The 22,200-nt window shown below is 35.4% G+C and overlaps 1 non-coding gene and 1 pseudogene across 1 annotated transcript; one reads left to right on the forward strand and one right to left on the reverse strand.

The window, feature by feature from the left end:
• Positions 1 to 3,997: 3,997 nt before the first annotated feature.
• LOC145675174 (uncharacterized) lies at positions 3,998 to 4,654 on the reverse strand (annotated as a pseudogene).
• Positions 4,655 to 8,989: 4,335 nt separating this feature from the next.
• TRNAR-CCG (transfer RNA arginine (anticodon CCG)) lies at positions 8,990 to 9,061 on the forward strand. The gene has a single exon. It is a non-coding gene; the product is annotated as a tRNA-Arg (tRNA).
• The last annotated feature ends 13,139 nt before the right edge of the window (positions 9,062 to 22,200 follow it).

A 22,200-nucleotide genomic window follows, 5' to 3' on the forward strand; every position in this document is an offset into this window, starting at 1 on the left:
CTCCTATCCGTTTTGAAACATCTTAATTTGTTGCTCTCTCTGTCCAATTTATGTTCGTAAAATTTAAAGGTAGCGAAATATATGAAAATCACATAATAAAAGAGAGCTTCCCGGTGGGTATGTGGTTAACGTACGCGTCTTTGGCGTGGAAGATCAGGATCCAATTCACTATGAGATCTCACATGGTTCGGATTCCGCGGTAGGTTGACGTCGCATCTTGCCTCGATGCTGAAAGGAACACCAAATCGAAATCCAAGCAACCAACAATATCAGAAGTTATTTGATCAAAATTCTAATTTTTTTCTTTCTTAAATTTTGAAATACGGTAACCTTGCATAACAAACATTCCTCATTGAAATTCAAGGGAAATCCCATAAATATGAGGGAGAATTAGAAATTAAGGTTACAAGGTCGATATTTTGAGAGTTTCGTCTGTTAGAGAGGAATAAGGAGTGCGGTAATTTTAATACATGAAGTTGGCAACTGTGCAGAGTTTCAGCCACTCGCTACCTACGGCGGTAGTTGTAGGTAAATACAAATGGCGACTTGTTTGGAAAACTGGTCTCGCGAAGAAATCCGCTCAGTTCTTCGATTTGTGTGAGCGAAACATGCAACCGAGGCTGAAATTCACCGGCAGCTGGTAGAGATTTACCGAGAGACTATTATGTCTCGTCAACATGTAGCAGAATGGTGTTGAAAGTTTGCAGGTGGTAGGGAAAACAGTCCAGAAGACCACCATGTTGTTGAAGTAGTCTCGCTGGGATATCATCGATCACGCTCCCTACAGCCTGGACCTCGCTCCAAGCGACTTTGACCTGTTGCTGCGCTTGAAGAAGTACCCAGAAGGCCGTCGCTTCTTCACATGAGGAGGTGAAACACTTCGCGATAACGTGGCTGAGCACGCAAGGACAGGATTTTTACGAGGAGGGAATCTTCAAACTCATTTCACGATGCGACATGTGCCTCAACCGATATGTCGAAAAATAACCTAATGTATGTACAATACTAACTGTTGGCTGTATTGGTTTTATGAAATAATATGTAGTACACGTTTCACTGCAGGCTTTGAAACCTTACTTTTTGATCGCTCCTCGTATTTTCATTTTCCTTAAAGTTTCTACTGCGAATCTAAAAGTTACAGACGGAGCATGTATGGGACATTCAAAGGACGTTCTGTGAATCATTTGTGCTTTATGGGATTTCCTCTAAGGGAGAAATAAACTCTTTAATGTCTTAAATAAAAACTTAATTTAAAGAAATGCAAGAATTTCGTAGTCAGTGACTACTAAAGAAAGAAAGAGAGAGAGAGACAAAAAAAGGAATCTTTATACAGTCATCTGCTTCTTTAACCTTTTTTTTTTTTTTTTTTTTTTTTTTTTTTTTACGAAAGGAAGAATGTTTCATAGAATTAGTGCAGTGTAGTTCATTGTTCTTCACGCTGCTGTGAATATTTTCTTCTTCTTCTTCCTTCTTTTCTGTTCGTAAATAATTCGTTTTGTATATTCGACCGATTCATTATTTAGAGAGATTTTTTCCTCCGTTCACTTATTATAGAAAGAAAGAAACTATGACAATAGCTAATGGTTCAAACTACCGTATATAAGGCAATAATTACTCAGCATACATTTGCCCTTCTTTATACAATATCTTTCTGTCTGTCTTATAACAATAATAATTGTTAATTTTTCATTATTGCTTGACTGTTTCAGTTTACCCTTCTCTTTAACTAAGGTTAAGTTCTTGGCCATCATTCATTTCTTTCTTATGATAACACAGAAAAGGAAATATTATCTATATAGTAATTGATAATTGTACATATGAGCATTTAATCATGCGTGAGTGTTGCTCGTATTATTATGTTCAGTACTCTCGATACATGCAATGATAAGAAAAATGGTTGCATAATTTACTTTCTATTGTTAGAAATCTACTTGGTCAATTAAGTGTTAGGTAATGAGCTATACTAAAATAGGTAATATTTTCTGATGTTATCGAATCCATCTGATTTAGTGTGTGTGCGTATGATAATATTGCCTCTTTGAAGAAATTATTATTTCCTTTATATTAAAACTACAACTTATTATTTGTAACGCGAAAGTTAGTGTAATTAAAAATATACTCTTATAGCGTCTATTTAAAAAGGATTTATTTGCAATTTAACTAAGTTTAAATGTTTAATTAAACTTTCACTGCCAACGAAAGGGATCCAATTTACAAATTCAATAGACGCCACGCTGGGTAATCTGGCCATTTCTTGTACAGAGGAAAGTGTGGTTTAGTGAGAGCATTTAAAATTTTGTTTTTATATTACGTGTCTGTTTACATGATACTACAAGTACAATTTAATACAGATTTGATATTGCACGGCAAAATTTTGACTTCTTTCCTCAGTATGAACAGTTTGAAATATATAATGGGAATTGTGATTTCCATACTGTCGAACTTAGTTTTCCTTTAATTTGATGTTTCATAAACAGTAGCATGTCCTAAGTTGTACTCAGCAGCAGGGGTAAAATTGAGGGGGAATGCGGGAGGCGCCGTCCTCCTACCTCCAGAAAATACGTATGGCGTCCACCCAGTTCCTAAAAAATTACAATGGGCAAAGATGGGCAGGGGGACGGCGTGACGTCAAGCCGCTACCTACCGTCCCGCTGCCTTTTCAGATCCACTTTTATACCTGCTCAGCAGCAGTGACTTTCTGAGATCATCTTTTTAACTTTACTGAGATCTCGTATTTGTTGGACAGATCTAGCATTATACTATAACCTTATTTTCATTCGATGCCAAAATCGAACTCAAATCGCGACAAAATGTTTCAAAATCTCAACTGCGAATTTAAAATTTCACACTGGCGTAGTGACACAACACTGTATAAATAATATTCAACTAAATGCTCTGAAACGTTATCGTATGCTTCTCGCTTTTTCAGTAAGAGGAGAAAGGAGCTGGCAGGTAACCTGACCCCATTGATAAGACAGTACTGGAAGCAAACAAGAACAGTGTAGTCGATGAATTTACACGCATATTATACTCGTAGATTCATGAATGCATATACATTGCTAACACTCCCTTCCCTATTTTATCAAATTTTTCATTTCTCTCGATTTCTTGAGATTGTAAAACTGCGCTCCTATGTCTTGTATCATAGAGTTAAAAATGATTGATGTAAATGAGGAAAAGAAGGCAGGAAAAATAAAGCCGTTTTGACGGTGGATTACCGAGAGGTTCTGGATAAGCTAGATGTGTACACAAAACTTTTTTTTTTTAAATCAAGTCCAATGACAGTGTGAAAGCAAGAAATTACGCACCCCAAAATTTCATGAGACACATGACAAAGTGCTGAAGTATCCATATATCGGCATTGGAAACGCATTAAAAGATATTTTTCCTGCATATTTTGTTTATACTGTTGTATTCAGTATATCTTCATTTGATTCACTAATGCATTCATATATTCTACTTATGCATATTTCGTATGCTTCTCCTTGGCCTTATGCTGATAAATCGTGTCTAAATTAAAGAATTGTTACCCATATTAAGGACTAACCGAATGCCCTTTCTTCTCACAGGAAGAATACTAAAATGGGGCCTGAATTTGGATTTAAGTGGCATCGGAAGTGTCACTGTTCATCTCAGTGACTCCGAAAACTATGGATTCCACACTAAACGGGTCATTTTCGATCATCTACATTGATGATATATATTATGATGTCCCACGTGATGTTGTGTGTAAACAACGCTTCGCGCCAGTGTTTACAAACACCACCACATGGTTTAGCAAGAGGATTCAACACACCAGATGGATCTACTATCACCTGCCGATGACGGACTTCTGGCCCCTCCCATGGAGCAGACGACATCAACGGAGCAGCACCGCCACCGTCACCCATGGACCTCTATAAATTGGCTGGACGACGACAATTCTGTACTGTACCAGTTCACTGGTGCCCCTCCTATTGTTTGCTTCGGAACATTTGGAGTAACCTAACCCAGGCCTCTAGTCTGCTTCGGGACTAAAGAAATGTGGAGGCATCACGTCGCCCACACTGCTCATGACTCCCAGAACCATCACGGAGGCGGGGAACTTGGTGTGCATGACGGTCGGAGCCTCCTCGGGTGTTTTAAACAGCCACTGATCATTTCTGCGGTTCGCCTTCTGGTCCTGGACGAAGATTTTCTTATCCGAGAAGAACCAGAGCATTTCTGGCTGCTCGGGATGTTTTAGCTTGTTCAAAAGGTGCCTGGCGCGGGTCACTCTATTCTCCCTGGCTCTCGCGGACATTAACTGGCCTCTCTGCATCACGTACGACTTGTAACGGAGGTCTTAATACACCACATGTCGAATGATGGCCTCGTCAATCTGCTTCTCTCTTGCGAGTGCCCTCATGGACTTCCCTGGGTCCGCTTCGACAACAGCTTGGACGGAAGCGATGAATTCGGGCGTCCTGGTCCTGTCCGAGCGCGGACAATGTCGTTTCGTGTGGAAAACGGTTTCCACATCACCACTGGCGGCCTCCAGTTCTCACCGAACATTGAAGACGAATGACCGGGCGACGTCCAGGAAGTCAGCGATCTTGGAATCGGCGTGTCCTGCAGCCAAAGAAACGATAACTGCATGCCTCTTCATTTCCTGGGTTAGCGTAGGGTTTGCCATGTTTACCTGCAACAAAAAGGGATGTGTTACAATGACATACAGGATATTGTGTCACTTAAACTATGTGTTCTCATTAGCTGCCGCACCCTATATATATATATATATATATATATACACTCCTCTAAGTTGCACCATCAAAATGAAATAATAAAAACCATCCCAGGCTCGAACCTCATCTATGTTTAAAATTCGATCGAGATCGGTTGTGTGGTTCAAGAGTTATTAAGTCACAAACATAATCACTTTCATTTATATATATATATTTAGATTGTACATTAATGAGAGGTGCGCACCCAGGACTTTGTTGAGAGTGGTCCGAAGTTAAAAAGTAAAACCTATTCCTTCCTTCTCAAAATCCATATTTATTTTAATAAATATGTTGTACTGTAACGTGTGGATTTAATATGTTTCACGTAATATATTAAGAACCTTGGTGGAACCAATTCTCAACATGATGAATCCATTTCTGAAAACTATTTCTCGCCGTTTCTTTACCGGTTTTATTCTGATGTCTTACGACAAACGGGCGGACAAGCCGTTCTGTAACACACCCAATACTTGCTCATAACATAGTGTGGAAATCTAATAAAAGGTGTTTTACTAAGTGCTATTTTCTAAGTATTATTTAATTACTCATAAAAATTTTAACATTATAATTTGACTTTCGTAAGATTAAGAAAAAAGTGAAAATGTAGGGTTGGGACTCATGCAATCTAATATAGACCTATCAATCACCCTATATTAGGTCTGAATTATAAAGTAAATGAAGATAACAATTTCCAAGATATCTCCTATATGAATAACAAGCAGAATACCCATTCTTGGAGAATACGTTTTATTTTGGACATAAAAGGTTGTCACTGTTCGTCTCAGTGATCCTGAAAACTATGGATTCGGTACTAATATCGGCCATTTTCGATCATTTTAAAATATCTTCCCCTTTCCCCCCTCCCCTAAGCTGCATCGTCAAAGTGAAATAATAAAAACAATCCCAGGCCCGAACCTCATCTATGCGGCAATTTGATCGAGATTGGTACCTAGAGTTATTAAGTTTTATTTATTTTTATATATCTTCCCCTCCCCCACAATGTACCGTCAAAATAAAACGACAAAAACCATCCCAGGCTCAAACCTCATCTGTGTGGCAAATTTGATCGAGATCAGTCGGGAGGTTCAAAAGGTATGAAGTCACAAACACATTCACTTTGAATTTAAATTATCTACAAATCTACCAAGAGTGATTAGTACTTTTCCTTAGAACTATACAGTACAAATTCCATCGAACATTCTAAAACACATATTTATTATTCAAAAACTTCGTAGATAGTGTAGTATTCCGCAAAACTCTGGGAATGGGTTGAATATTAATGGGTTGGCAGAAGTGGAATCTTGCCAACTCTGGAAGTGGGTTGGAAGAAACGGAGTCTTTATGTTAATGTTCCACGATTATGTCCTTCAGGCTAATTGAGACAATATAAGAAGGAGAATTTGGGAAGAAGCGAGAGAACACTAAGGAAACTCACAGGAACGATGTTGTCCACCACATACCCACATACAAATTAGGGATCTCTCGCACCTAAAACGACCTCTCGACAACTAAGCCACTGTGATCCCTATTATAATAGAAGAGTTGAACCATATAGGCAAACCCTGAAAGATACATAGACTTTATGTCCACCAGTAATTCACATAGCTTGAGATCGAACCAAGACCATTTGTGTTGGTGTTCTGTCACTGAACCATCGTGATCTCTCTTGTCAATATCACTTCGTATGATCATCAATGCAAGGAATTACTGACTACAGGAAAAACATACATCCCTTAAGGCAGCGTTTCCCAACCGGTGTGCCGCGGCACACTGGTGTGCCGCGAATGGACCGCTGGTGTGCCGAGAGGAAATCGAAACAAAATTATTAATTCTATAGCAACCAAATTGCAAGGCATAGGAAGAAAATATATATTTTTGAATTTCACATTACTATGAATTTCTACCATAGAAAAAATACTGTAATTGTAATATATTATTCTACATCTATTACTGTGTAGCAGACAGTATTTCGGCTCGTACACATTTCCACGGTTAACTGCTATGTTACGCTTCATTTGAGATTCACACTAACACCGAGAAATGGAAGCACTTGTACGGTAAGCGTCATGTGAACGTTCGTAGAACACTCTTTCGCACGTGAATGACAGAACAACAGTTTATTCAACAGCTGTGTTTTGACTTCGACGCATCGCAAGCTGTGTGATTGCAATAATATGCACCGGTTTTGGTTAAAACAGCAAAGTTAAAAGTACAAGACATTTGTTTGTTCGTTCGTTATTTAGTGATCTTCGTTCTTAGCGAAAGGTTGGATATACTTTTCGAAAAAGAAAGCATATTTTTAAAAATCTGAGTCCTATATTTCATTGCAATTGTTTCCTATTTTAAAATTAGAATAACAAATAAGTATAATGAATTAGCATAGGGGAAAACCAGTAATCGAGCTTTCATCTCTGTGAGCAGATCAGTAATCATAGGAAAAAATACCATGGTATTTTATATTTGCAAATAATAATAATAATATCTATGAGTGTGCCGCGAGAATTCAAGTTACACCCGTAGTGTGCCGCAAGTTGAAAAAGGTTGGGAAACGCTGCCTTAAGGCATAGTTATAATTTCTATTAGTGTTGCAGTAGAAGTTGATAAAAGTGCAACTGATGTGCTACAAATTAGAAATGTCTACTGAAGTACGGATTTACAAGTGAAACTTATATTTAGCTATGTATGGAGTCGATCTAATGTGTTAACTGATTGCGTTTACTATTTATTTTTTCTATTTGCATAGTTCAGGACAAAGTGAGAACACATCTAGCTTATTTTCATCACCTATGCATATTTGCTGCAATTCATAAGCATGAACATGAATATTTTATTTAAATAAGAGATTTTCAGCCCTCACTGTTTGTTTGTGCCACATTCTTCAAGGAAAGTGCATTTTTAATAGAAAACACGCATCTTCTATGTATGTGTGTATATGTAAAACAGAAAGAGAGAGTTTAGAGGTTAGAAACAAACTTGTTGGGTGTGGCCGAGACAGACGGAGGAAAAGATTTTCCCATGTGGCCGAAGGACGGGGATCGAGAGTTTTATCACTTGTTCTGGAGTATTTTACCTAACTCTGCCAGCTGAGTGGGATTCTTCAAACGCAACCTTGGACTCAAACGTTAAAGCTGTCGCGAAATGTAGAAACCGTGTAGGAAGTAGAATTTTAACCGTTCTTGCATAATAACAATAAAAGAACCCACAATTGAAGTGAGCAACTAACACAGCTTCGAAAGTCACACTTCAGTGGTTCATAGCCATTTCAGGGTCGTGGTTTGCGCATTTTAATTAGAGTAAAACATGTCTTAGTTTCGTATTACAGCTAATGATTTGTGAGGTACGGTTCCACCTGTTTTCCTTAAGCAAGATCAATTCTATGAAGCAATTGACGTACAAAACCAAAGCATTATATCTCGACAAATGGCTCAGTGGTAGAGTGCCCACTGCTAGTGCGTCGAGTCCCTATTTCGATCACTGCCAAGTAGACTTTAAGGTGGACAAACACCGTGTGCCTAGATCTTTTTTAGGTTTTCGTGAATCCTTCCACTTTCTTCATTCAGCTACTTTGTTCATTATCATCATCACCATCTCCCTTAGCCTCGGAGTATAATCGTATGACATTAAACTAAACAAAGTGCTTCTGATTTTAACCTGGTAAAAAGTTAGAATAGTTGGAAACTGTACCGACGATAATTTGCAGAAGACTTATGTACGTGTGCAACATAAATTACATAATGGCTAAAAGATACACAAAAATTACGCTTAACATCTTCAATAGAGTGATTCTTATTTTTATTCTCTTCCACTATTTCTCCTTCTATCAAGATTTCCCTTTTAACAAGATTAGATCTCACATTGAATTCCATTAATACTCAGTACCTCAGTAATACGAGAATTGTTTCATGATTGATGATTAATTCACCTGATCGTAAATTCGATCCCCACCCTGATTCAATCCCCAGCCAAGTAAATTTGTGGTGGACAACATCGTGTCCGTGAGTTTTCTCGGAAAACTCCTGTTTCCTCCCACATTCTCATTTCTCAATTCTTCCATCATCATTCACTTCCTTTAATCATCATCTTCCTTAGCCTAACAGGTATAATCGTGGGACGTTAAACAAATATTTCATTTCCTTTTTTCACCACTGGCTTTCAACGTAGCCCAGATGGCATTCTTGTTTCCAAAGGGGTCAGTTAAGAAGCAAAGATTATTCAGTGGGCGTTTGAGATTTCATGACCTGTTGGGGGGCGCGGTGGCTCAGTGGTAGAGCGTTCACCCCCGGTGCGTGGGGTCCCTGGTTCGATCCCAGGACGCGCCGTGTGGACTTTGTGGTGGACAAATACCGTGCTCGTGGGTTTTCTCGGGGTTCTCCCGTTTCCTCCCACTTTCTTAATTCCACTATTTCATTCATTTCTCATAATCGCCGTCTCCTTTAGCCTAACCGGCATAACCGTGGGACGTAAAACTTAAAGATTTCATTTTTTCATGACCTGTTAGACTGTTTTCTTAATTGGACGGAAACCATTATACATTTAACAAATTATATCAAAAGTTTAGATTTTTTGTACAAATAATAATCTAGATTCTTCTAAACTGATTCTAAGAACTGAAGAAGCCTTTTTCTGGATCCTAACTGCACGTTCAGCCTTGTGCATGTGTGGTTTGGATTAAGATGATGGAGGGGGGGGGCGCTCAGAACAATCACATTCACCCAAGATGGACTATGGTTGAAAAGGTTAAGAACCACTGTTACGCATCTTTAACTTTTAAGTTTACTAAAAAAAATCGTTTTTCTAAATTTTCTGGAAAAACTTTGCATGATGATTTACCCTAATCTAGATAATTTTGTTCAGCTCAATGTAATGTATTGATTAGTGTATACACTGCCGCTCAAAAGTTTTCGAAAACCCCAGGTTTTTGTAAGCATCTACTCTGATCCTATTATTTTGCCACGAGAACTTTACCGCCTTACATCAGATGTATTCATACCTAAAGCATAGAATTTGACGACAATTGTATTGAGGTTTGAGAGGTACCGCAGATGGTATGTCAATTCATGACTCTTAAAATTGAAACCTAAAAAAACAAGTTGATTATATAAATATATTACATAATATAAACAACAGGTGGAAAGTGAGACAAAATATTAGTTTTGTTTGGAAAGTGTAGACATAGAGGATCAATGTAGTGACAAAATTTTGAAAGAGAAAGTAGTTTTCCAAATTTTGCCGTTATCTATACCTTAAAGATATGTTGGCTTTAAAACAGCTAAAAACGCCATTCTTTGAAAAATGTTTACGACGGTCAATATACATCCTTCTCTGCTCAATTGTCGCTCAGTGGAAGCGTATTATGTAATGTTTGTCGGTCCTATTTCAACGAGCAACAGTGCAGCATACGAAACCATCGTAAGCACTTCAAAATATGTTTTTTTTTTTTTTTGTTTTGTTTTTGGCATTTTAAACGTTAGCATATCAACAAGATATAAAGTACTGCAAAATTTGGAAAGCTCTTTTCTCTTTCAAATTTGTCACTACATTTTCTCTACACCCTCTAAGTCTACACTTTCCAAAACAAAACTAATATTTTGCTTCACCTTCCAAACTTTTGTTTATACTATGCAATATCTATATTAAATTTCTTTTTTGGTTTCGATTTTAATAATTATGATTTGTACCATCTCAGACCTCGATTCAACTGTCGTGAAATTTGATGCTATAGACAGGAGTACCTCTCGTGCAGGGCGGTAAAATTCTTGTGTTAAAATACTAAGATCACAGTAGATGCTTACAAAAATCTGGGGTGTTCGAAATGTTTTGAGCGGTACTGTTTTTCATTTTGGGAGCTTTTTTTTTCGTTCAATGCTAACAATATTGTAGAATTTCTCTGTTTTTTTTTTTTTTCAAGGTGCAGAGAAAGTGTATTCTATTTACATTAACAAGGAATGTATAAGAGTAGCATTAAAATAGAAGAAAATAAATTTTTGCTCTTGATAATGCCACTTCTTTCTACTAACACAAATATAATACATCTAATGTAATGAACAATGGATTCTGAATCACAGAAGTGAAAGGAAATAGGAAGAAAGATTATGATTATGATTATACAATGGAAGTTTTTTCTCTTTCGTGAAAACATAACAAAGAAACAAGCTAGCAATGGAAGGAAAGAGAAACCATAGACTTGAGAAACTTTTTTTTTTTCATTTATTTATTGTAAAATACTGTGTATATACAGATACGTAACACCACGCATAAAACACTATACAGGAAAATTTAGTTTTCATACATTTGTTAATCAACAAGTTGAGAGAACGTACCTCACACATTGCCACATCTATTGTTGTTTAATGTGGTACGCATAATAGTGATGTCACGAAGTGCGTATTCTCCAACGATTTCAGAAAGTTCTGTAAAGTATAAAGTTCACCTTTTACGCTTTTTGTGAAAAAAAAGGGAAAAAAGAAAAGAAAAGTAATATTTGCAAAAGAAACGATTTACCTACACAAAAGATTTTCTGTGCTAACAAATCGTTTGGCCAAAATTGCACCAATCGAATATTTGTTGGCCACTACCAATATTAATTAATTCATCAAATCTATTTTAACAAAAGAGACACTGACCAAAGCTTAAAACCCACTTTATTTTAAATTATAATTTGTAACTGTTTCGGATTATTACAAATTATACAAATTATAATTTAAAATAAAGTGGGTTTTAAGCTTTGGTCAGTGTCTCTTTTGTTAAAACAATCAATACAAAGCCATGAATAGTCTTACTATCAATTCTGTTGTAACAAAAATATAGTCTTTCATTTGATTAAAAAGAAATCAACCATAAGGATAGTACGATCGTTGAAATTCATAGATTTTGATCAAACTTGATATTGTAATAGAGATCTTGACAAGTTTAATACGCATGTTACTTATTGAGTTATAGCTTTTAAATTTAGGGTTTCGACTTAGTTAAACTTTGAAAATAATAATAATAATAATAATAATAATAATAATAATAATAATAATAATAATAATAATAATAATAATAATAATAATAATAATAATAATGTGTTATTTAGAACAAAGCAACATGAAACAAACCTGTTATTAAACCTTAGTTTAAAGACGTTCGCAGGTGACTTCTTAATATACACTCACCTTTCATTGCTAATACCGTATAAGCACAGAAAAGCAGACACGTACAATTCAGAGTATCAAACAAGGAACACAACTTGTGATATAGGTTAATTTAAAACAATTTGATTTTTATAAAAGCTAACTCTATTTGTTTCTCTTATCTCTCTTACATTTACTCTTGAAATATTTGTCACTTTCTGACGCTGCGACTGGTTGTATAACAGAGGCCAAGAGCTTTACACCACAGCCAGATTTAAGTTTGATAAAGCCCTAAGCTATTGAAGGTAATAGGGGCTTTTGTATGTCCAGCTTTGCAACTAGTCCATGCAGAACGTAGGCACACTATATAAGAAATCAGCAACAGCAGGCTAACAGAAGCGGGCCCCATTATTTACATTATAGGAGCCTACATACGTAATATTCTACAATTTACTGTGGCTATAAGTAGGTTTTATATTATTTGTTTTTTTTATATTACAGTATATTTTGGAATTGTACATGCAGTTCTTTTTTTTCTTAGTTTTTTGGTCCCACCCAGGAGAGTGAGGCTCTAAGCTACAGCTTGTTTAGCATATATGTAAATCCGGCACTACTCTATACCCTTTAAGGCTGTCGGTAATTATTAGAAGTCACATCTTAAAACATGTTTAGATGTCACTCTGTATGGCACTAACCCCCCCCCCCATCCAATTAAAGATTGTTTGATTTATTTTCTGTTGTTTTTTTGTACTTACACTGGAAAAAAGTCCGTTATCCGGACAGCGGTATATTGTACAAATATACGGTACCCTTATGTTTACTACAGAAATCAGTACGGAGCATACGTTATCCATATCCTACATATGTACTGCTCTTATATGTTACATCATGCCATTGCAGAATGTCTGACATGTAGCAGTCTTCCGGATATTACATATGTATACGTATGTTATATACGTCAGCTATTGTTACATCCGTCCATCTGTATGTGAGATCTTGACCGCCTATACAGTTTTTTCGTTCATACGGAAAGTACGCTTATTTGAAACACTTATATGGAAAGTAGGTATACAATATACTTCTTCAGTTATACGTTTGCTGTACGTAAAGTCCAAAAAATTACAGGAATAACACATGTAACCTACGTTTTTACTTACGCCATATACGATAATTTTTTTTTCAGTTCACCTTTCTTTAAAAGGTTTCTTGTCAATCATATATTATTGTGTTCTTATCCTGTTATGTTGTATTGTTTGGTCAAAACAGCCTTCCGTTATAATAATGTGTAACAAATTTTAAATCTGTTTGTACACTAGTTTCTAAATTTATGTTCTTTCCTCCTCCTCTTCCTCTTAATGCTACTACCAGAGATGCCATTTTGTAATAGGGGCTCAGACTCAATATACTCAATGTAGTTCGCGATCACTAATCCCAATGAAGTTTACGATAGCTCAGGCTTGCTTTATCTGGACATCAGGCCTGCTATCCTCAGTGAGGCTCGTGTATGCTTGATTTTGCCCTCACTAACCTCATCGAGCTCGCAATTGCTAAGGGAGGACTCGGATTCACCGTCTTTAATATGACGTACTCGTTCGAGCTATTGCTCATTAACCTCATTGGTTCTCGCTTACCCCTTAGGTCTACATGTCATGCACTCACAAGCTCGCATCTCCCTGACACCGATTTTTGACATCTGTAATTGTTACTACTATTACTACTAGTAATGCGCTACCACTACTAATACTAATAGGGTTATTACCCGTCCTGATTGAGTCATGATAGTCAAGACTTTGAAGAAAATATCCCGCACCCCGATAGGACTTTGTCGAAACTTTAAAATATCCCAATTTTCATGTATATTTTGATGAAGTTGGTGACTATTATTAATATTACTAGAATTAGTTTCCACACTATTATACAGAGCCTTCAAATTGAGAGCAGCGACATACTGGTACTTAACATGTAGTCCTATAAATAGGCCACATACTATTTATATTTTTATTATTATATGTTTATTATATAGGGCCTATATGTCTTAAATTGTCTCACTTCTTTTTATCAATTAGGATCTTACCTTTGGTGCATGGGGTCCTTGATTCGATTCCCGGATAAAGTAGACCATCGTGGTAGACCATCGTGTCTGTGGGTTTTCTCGGGGTACTCCCTTTAAAATCCCACTTTCTCATTCCACTAATTTTTCCACCATCATTCACTTGCCTTAATCATCGTCCCACTTATCCTAACCTAAATATTTCATTTTTTTAATCAATTAGATAAATAGGATTCGCTTTTCATTAGAAAGATCACTGGCACGGAAGATTACGGAAAAACGATTACTGGTACATCCTTCTTCCTCATTAGCTGCGTGAAGTATCTCTACATCTTGCTTTGGAATGGTGGAAATACTAAATACTACTACTACTATTCCTACTATTACTACGGCTACTACTACTACTACTACTACTAAAGAAGGAAAAGTGAAAAGCGTTTACATGTTTGGTTAAGAGGCCCGATTTCAACTCTCGCCGAGAGTAGACTTACATGTAACTTTAACTCACACCCCTGAATTTGTAGATCCACGTGACATGTCGTTTTAGTGTTGAAATAGGACATTAAACTGGAAACAAACGAACGTAGAATGAAGAATTGCATGTTTTCAATTCATCTTTTCCACGTAACTATATATCTTTATGTTTTTATTTTATTATTTTTTTTAAATCAAGATATTGTGTAATAATGTTTAACCTGTAATCGTTGCGTCATGCTATTCAGAGCCAAAAACGAAAAAGGGAGGAACTTGTTAAAAATCTCCGTTCAAATTTACAACTACAAAACCGCTATTTTTCTTCATTCTTTTCGGAGAAAAAAGTCCTCGTGACAGATTGCTATCTATTCATGCTTTTCATTTTTCCCTTACGTATTTAAGTTTTTCTTTCTTGTTTTAAAAACAAAAAGTTAACAATGCACACTCACAACAACTACAAAGACTGTCCTAACACGAAGCAGGGAAATGAAACATATACTACATTACCGCACAAATATAAAAGAAACAGAGAAAGAAGTAGCGATTTCACATCTTGGAACATATCTTGTTGAAATAGCTTTTCACTGGTTCCGCTGCCAAACAAACATAAGTAAGAAGGCAATTTTTAGCATTGGGTTATTGCTGTATTCTGTTCTGTGCTATACTGCGCGATTGCCATACGAAATGAGGTTTTACTTTCCCTTCGCTGTAGACTGATCGATCCCATCCATCAGCTAATACAAAAAGATTACTTTCACTTGTGGTGAAAAAATCAGAGCAATAACTCGCTACCACTACTAAGTAATAGTAGCAATATAATAATAATAATAATAATAATAATAATAATAATAATAATAATAATAATAATAATAATAATAATAATTATTATTATTATTATTATTATTATTATTATTATTATTATTATTATTATTATTATTATTATTATTATTATTATTTAAAACTGCTAGAAACACTAGATAGGATCTTGCGAAGCATACATTTATGAATGAATGGCTTACGTTTATGATAAGGAAATAAGTTCGCCTGGGTGATTATGCAACACGCCAGTCTTACATGTTTAGAAGGTTGCATATTAGTTTCAGGGTGGAACTTATTTTTATGCAGGCCATGGGGGGCTAGCGTGGGCCAGGTCCCCCTAAATTTTTACTGCCACCCAAAAATTTTCGCGGTAGGCTTACAAATGAACTATAATATGGTGATGAACTACAATATGATTTGATCGGGCCCCCAATAGCTTCCACCAGCCCCCCTTACATTTTTGGGCTGGATACAAGCGTGCTTTTATGAATGAATGAGTAAAATGAAAACAGTAAATACAATTTCGCGAAATATACATTTGAGAATGAACGGGCTTGCTTTTATAATAAGGATTAGAAATATCTATATAATTTCGCCTAGATGTTTATGCAACACGCAGGTCTTACCTATTTCGAGGGTTGCATTTTAGCTTTAGGAGCGAACTTACGTTTATGAATGAATGAATATAATAAAAACAGCAAATAGGATCTCGCGAAACACATTTTTGAGTGAATGAGCTTGCGTTTAAATAAGGATTTAAAATATCTAAAGAATTTCGCCTGCATGTTATGCAACACGCGAGTTTTAAATGTATTGAGGGTTGCTATTCGTTTTTAGGAGGGCACTTTGTTTTATGAATGGATGAATGAATTGAATGAAAACAATAAATAGGATGTCGGGAAACACATTTATGAATGAGTGGGCTTGCGTTTAAAAGAATGATTAAGAATATCTAATTTCGCCTAGATGCAACACTCAAGTCTTACATATTTCGAGGGTTGCATATTAATTTTAGAAGGGGACTTATTTTTGTGAATGAATGGATGGCCAGTATTAAAAGTCATCACTGCCCGTGGAGACCCTAAGGGATTGACCCCATTAACTCAATCAGCCCAGAATCATCACTATCTATTGCAATATATATGTTTATACTTAATTAGAGATGTAAAAGATTGAGTTGAGTTGATTTTGAGTTTAACGTCCCGTTCAGCAGCGAGACTATATGAGACGTGGACCTACTGATTAACGTGGAATCCGAACCACCTGAGCTCGACATGTAAAAGGATACCAGGATAAAAGCAATGGCATGACATAGAAATCCGAACTTTATTAACCATTATTTCAATTTAGACTTGCCTATCTTACTGCCTACTTTTTAAATTGTAAGTGTCTATTTGACGTTTTTAGTGTCTGAATATCTGGTATCTACTAATTAAGAATTCCGGGAGGAAATCAAAAAAGGTATAGTAAAAACCAACGCACAAGATCCTTGCCACTTTCCCAAGGATCATACGTTTCATGCAGCTAATTTGGAAACGGGGGGGGGGGATGTACTTTGGTTCTTTTTCCGTAATAATTTAATATAAATGTTTCTAATGAAGAGCAAACTATATTTATCTAATTGATAAAAAGAAAATGAACCCATTTTAATAATATAAGATCCTGTGTAATTTATACATATAAAAGAAGAAATCCCAATTGACTGACTTATCAAACGCCAATGTCAAATCACTTAAGCTAGAAGCTTGAAATTTTGTCAGCGCATTGGATTTGTGACGCAAGATACCACTTAAAAAGATTTTTTGGAAATTCGATGAGGAAGGGGGAAAAGGAATAGGACTAGGAATTATTATAGGAAAATATCAATGTCTCCGAATCTCTGAACGGTATTTGGATTTCCCATTTAAAATAATTAGACACGTGTTTAACAGTTTTTTGGTATTTGTCCTAGAAGGGAAGAAAAGAGTGGAGTTTCAGTTGTTAGAACAGGATTACTATATCTTGAAATGCTTTAAGGTTACAAACATGAAATTTTGTATTTAGGCTTGTCATTTAAAATAATTATTCAACATATTTAATCATTTTTTAATATTTTATCTAGAAAAAAAAGGAAAAGAGGATGAGAAGAAAAATGGCAGGGCAGCAGGAGAGGCACGAAAAAATGGAATTACAGTTATTATAATAGGAATCCTAAATGTTTTAAAGCTAGAGACATAAAATATTTCAGGGTTTCTTCGATTCGTGAACTAGTAGGAAAGGACGGAGTGGGTAGTGAAAAAGGGAAGGGACTACAATTATTATAATAAGATAGCCATATGTCAGAATCTCTTAAAGTTACAGACATGAAATTAAGTATTTGCACATTTGACCTAAAATACTAAAAACATGTTTTAGTCTTCTTTGATATTTGTCCTATGAGAGAAGGAACAAGGTGAGAAGAAAAAGGAGTGAGCATGCAATTCTTACAATATCTCCATATTTCGGAACCTTTTAAAGTTAGAGTTGAAATTAGTTTGGACATTTCATAAGAGTTTTTAAATGTTTGACTTAGAGTGGAAGAAAAAGAAATACGGTTCTTCCTTTAATTACCCGTACGAGACGTTCGAATTTTGAGTTTAAGTGAGTTCTCTGTGGATGAAGTGTGCAGAAGAACCCAAAATATTGCCCACAGTAACACATTGGGGCATTTGCTAGTATATAGTAAAATGAATGAATGATAATAGTCTAACGGGGACGTAAACAGCGAGAACAGCGAGATTATTTGCCCCTGTCCCGAGGATTATAAATATACCTAGGATTTATATATATAATATATATAAGGCCGGATTTAGGGGTATGCACCAGTGCACGTGCATTCCCCCCTCCTCCTTCGTTGTAAATATACATTATCTAAAATGAGAAGCTAGCAGTGAAAATAGCAACACTTTCCGAAACTTTCTGCCCTCATGTTTCCGTTTGGGGCTTAAAAGAAAGCAGAGTTTGGAAAAGCAATAGTTTAACCCTTTTAGAATTTTTGGTAGCTTTTGTTACCATGGCGTAGTATCGTGTTTGATCGCTTATTTAGTTTCTATAACAGCTATTTAAGCCAGGTTTTTTATTAGTCAAGTCAAGAATGGACCAAAGAACACCTTAGATGTACTTTGGAACCGAATGCTCAACTTGGTGGTGCCAAGTGGGGGCGGAGGGGTGTGACTTTTATTTTTTCTTAAGGCAAATTTTTAAAAAAAAATCACGCCTTTAGTTTTCACGATATCAGATTGAAAGTTTGCATACGGATTGTATGTATGTTCGGGTATTTGTCAAAGTTTTCTGAGATCCCTACATGAAACTAGGTCTTTGCACGAGGGGCGGAAGTGTTCCGAGGAGGTGATTTTTTCAGAAAAAATTCTGGCATTTCCCGATTAAAAAAAAAACTCATATCCGTATGTGAACCCAGCCCGGGCTAGAGAGACACAAACATTTCGAATTCTTTTCGAAAAATCTCCTGTTTTTTCCGATTTTCTTGTTTCTGGTGTATAGGCCTAATACGGACAAAAGAGTGGTACCATTGGAAAGTATGATCTATCCTGGGAAAAAAAAAAAAAAAAAACGAGGTATGAACGATGATTCTACGATAAATAGTAAGGAAGTAGTAGCTGTTTGAGTGAAAGTCTAAAATTTACCTCAAAAAGTAGAAATCTTAAAAGTGTTAAGTCGATTTTATGAAGGTTGAAGGAAATGAATTCACCAAGCACCGCTACATAACATTTGTCAAGTGGGGAAGAAAACAGAAGCCAGAAAGAGAGAACAACTTTTCCTGCACATCATTTGCGATGCGACCCTCTTTAAAATTGTGTCTTCCTGTTTCGCCTATTCCTGTTCTGCCTGCTAGTCTCCCAGCAATATTTGTCAAGATGTATACGTCATCATGGTTGTAGGCGAAACAGGAATTCCTGTTTCGCCTACTGTTAAGATGAAGATATATTTTTGAGTTTGGAATTTTTATTGGGAATTTTATTTTTAATGTTAAGTCAGTTATTTCGTAAAATAATTTAATATTAACGAAACTTCATCAATAGTCGCGATTTTGAAAACAACTTTAATACGAACAACAAATGTAGGAAGTAGATGTACATACTTTCGCTTTTACCAAAAATCATCTTAGCTAGTTGAAACAAATACTGTGCTCTGATTGGTGTTTCACTGGGGAAGAACAAATCAGAATCTCAGAATACGTCTACCTTTGAATCGAAACTTTTAGTGAGACACCGGAAATATAATGTATGTGCTAGTCTTGTGTTGAACTTTGTGTGTGTCGTGTAATTAAAATAGAATATAATATTTTTTTATTGTCATTAAACAACGAATGTTGCAATACACATCGTCAATAATATACAAAAATCAGATTGTTATAATTTACGTTTTTCTTCAAATTCATTAATACTATAAATAACATTATTTGCGAGAAATGCTTTACATTGGTTTTCGAAATCGACATTCCACATCCTGTTGTTAAGGGGTTAGAGTATGCTCCTTTGGCGTGGGAGACCCGTATTCGATTCCCAGCGGGAGCTCAAGTGGTTCGGATTCCATGTTAATCAATAGGTCCCGTCTCATATAGCCTCGCTGCTGAGAGGGACGTTAAACCCAAATCATCTCAACTCAACTCGAATATACAGTATATTGGTAATACATCATACAATATCATACCGGTATATTTAGGGTTTTGGTTTGTATTTAGCCTAACATGTGGGGTATTTATATCATCTTTACGTCTTGTATTATATGAGTGAACGTTATTGCGATAACCAATACCATCCTGATTTTCTCTAATGTGCATAAAGCATCTAAATATGTACAAAGAAAGAACTGTCATGATCTGCATTTCCTTAAAGAATGGTCTGCATGATACAGTATCTGGCAAACCTTTTATTGCTTTGGAAGACAATTTGAGCACACTATGAATTACTCACACAACAATATACCGTAGTGTAAATGACAATGAAAGAAAGCATAATATGCTGTAAGAAGCACGGTTTCAGTAACTGTTGTCTTGCAAAGTGTGGATCAGTTTATTCGTTTCTTAATAGTTTAATCATTGATTTTTAATACATTATCCAAAAACTTTGGATATAATTGACACTAAGGATATAGAACGATTGTTATTAGGTTTACTTTTATCGCTTTTCTTATGTATGGCTACAGTTGTTGTCAATTTAAGGTAGTCAGGGAAGATTCAATCTAAAAGCATCCAGTTAAGTAGATAAACTAAAGATTCAAGTATAACATCAATTACTACTTTCTTTTTAACAAGTCGTTAGAAAATCCATAGATATCCTCAGTCTGAAGGTTTCAGTTTACAAACGATTGGTAACACTGTTCTAGTATTAATTGCAGTCCATGAAAAAATTGACTCAATGTTACTTACATTTTTCTGTTTTAATAAACTTCTAAAGTCAAAATTTTGATTTTCGAAGAAACAGTTTTCATCTTTTGATTTATCATTTAATTCCGTTATACTATTCACAAAATATTCATTAAATTCGTTTACAGATATTGGTAGGGGGTCTCGAACAGTGTGTATTCCAATTCCTTATTAATTATAGACCAAACAGCTGCACATTTATTTTTTGATTTTTTTTACCAAGTCTTCAATTGTAATAAATTTTGCTGCTTATTTCTTTTATATATATCTTTTTAGCAGTTTTATATTTTCTTTATCAGTCGGTAATCCTGTAGTGTTGGCAATATTATGCAACATAATTAGTCTATCCCGTTGTGATTTAAGATGTGGCATATACCAATTAAAAACTGTTTCAATACATTTACTTCCTTATGGTAATTCTCTTAAAATTTTTCGGACAGCATTCATTTAAATATGTAACCAAGGTACGCATAAAAGCTCGGAATTCTGAAAACTCAGAAATTTCCTGAGCCCTTGCCCCGTATCTTTTAAAATTATAGATAAAATTGTCTTCTGAGTGTTTTGTGAGAATATTTTTGTAACAAGTGTCTTTATCCTCACAGATATTTCGAACTTCGGTCACATTAAGTGTAGAAGCAAACTGTTTGAATATAAAGATTATTTATATCAAATTAACAGGCGTAATGGTGACAAGACTTACATGAAATGTACAGTCGGATGCAAATTAGGCCTATACATTCGTATGAGCCGCAAAGAACTTCAATTAAAGCCATAAGTTTTGTGGATAAAATTACGAACAGGATAATCGAGGACACAATTCAACCACTTCTAAAGATTTATATGTACGTTAATTTCTTTGTTGTAAGGCACAACATAGTGACATTTAGTTTATTATTATTATTATTATTATTATTATTATTATTATTATTATTATTATTATTATTATTATTATTATTATTATTATTATTATTATTATTATTATCATTTCGGGGGTTATTGATATCGTAGAGCAAGCCACAGACTTTCGTAGTATAAAAAGTTCAAAGTTCGTTTGTCAGATTTCACCAATGAACAGTGGAATAGTCAAGTGAAAAAGTGAAAAACATTTCACAGTCTCCTTACTCCTCATTTATTTTTATTGTATTGTATGGAATACTATCAAATGTGACAAATGGGCAAGAACGACTAATAGTGTTAAGAGGTGGCATTCAAAACTGAATAGAAAATTGTCTCATGATCTTCCCAATATATTTATATACATTGTTGGAGTTATTGAAACAAGAACAACTAGAGAATGAAAGTCTAATGTTGTTACTGGAGGTAGGGAACCGGTCAAAAGTACAGAAATTAAAGGACAAACGCTTAGATCAGCGAATTAATACTTTAAAAGAGAGATAAAAATCTAGATCTATAGGTTTAAAGATTACACTGAAACTGCATCCTATTGCATATATTTGGAAAATTCGGTATGAGTGTACGACAGAAAAAAGTGCAAATAAATGAACATGTACAATAACATAATTCTTCTCTGTTTTTAATTTCTTTTACTCCTAATCACTTAGTTTTATTTCATGCTAAAACGTTTTTACTTCCTTTTGG

This window comes from Thermobia domestica, chromosome 18 (assembly GCF_964235325.1).
Source record: "Thermobia domestica chromosome 18, izTheDome1.hap1.1, whole genome shotgun sequence".
Lineage (NCBI taxonomy): Eukaryota > Metazoa > Arthropoda > Insecta > Zygentoma > Lepismatidae > Thermobia > Thermobia domestica.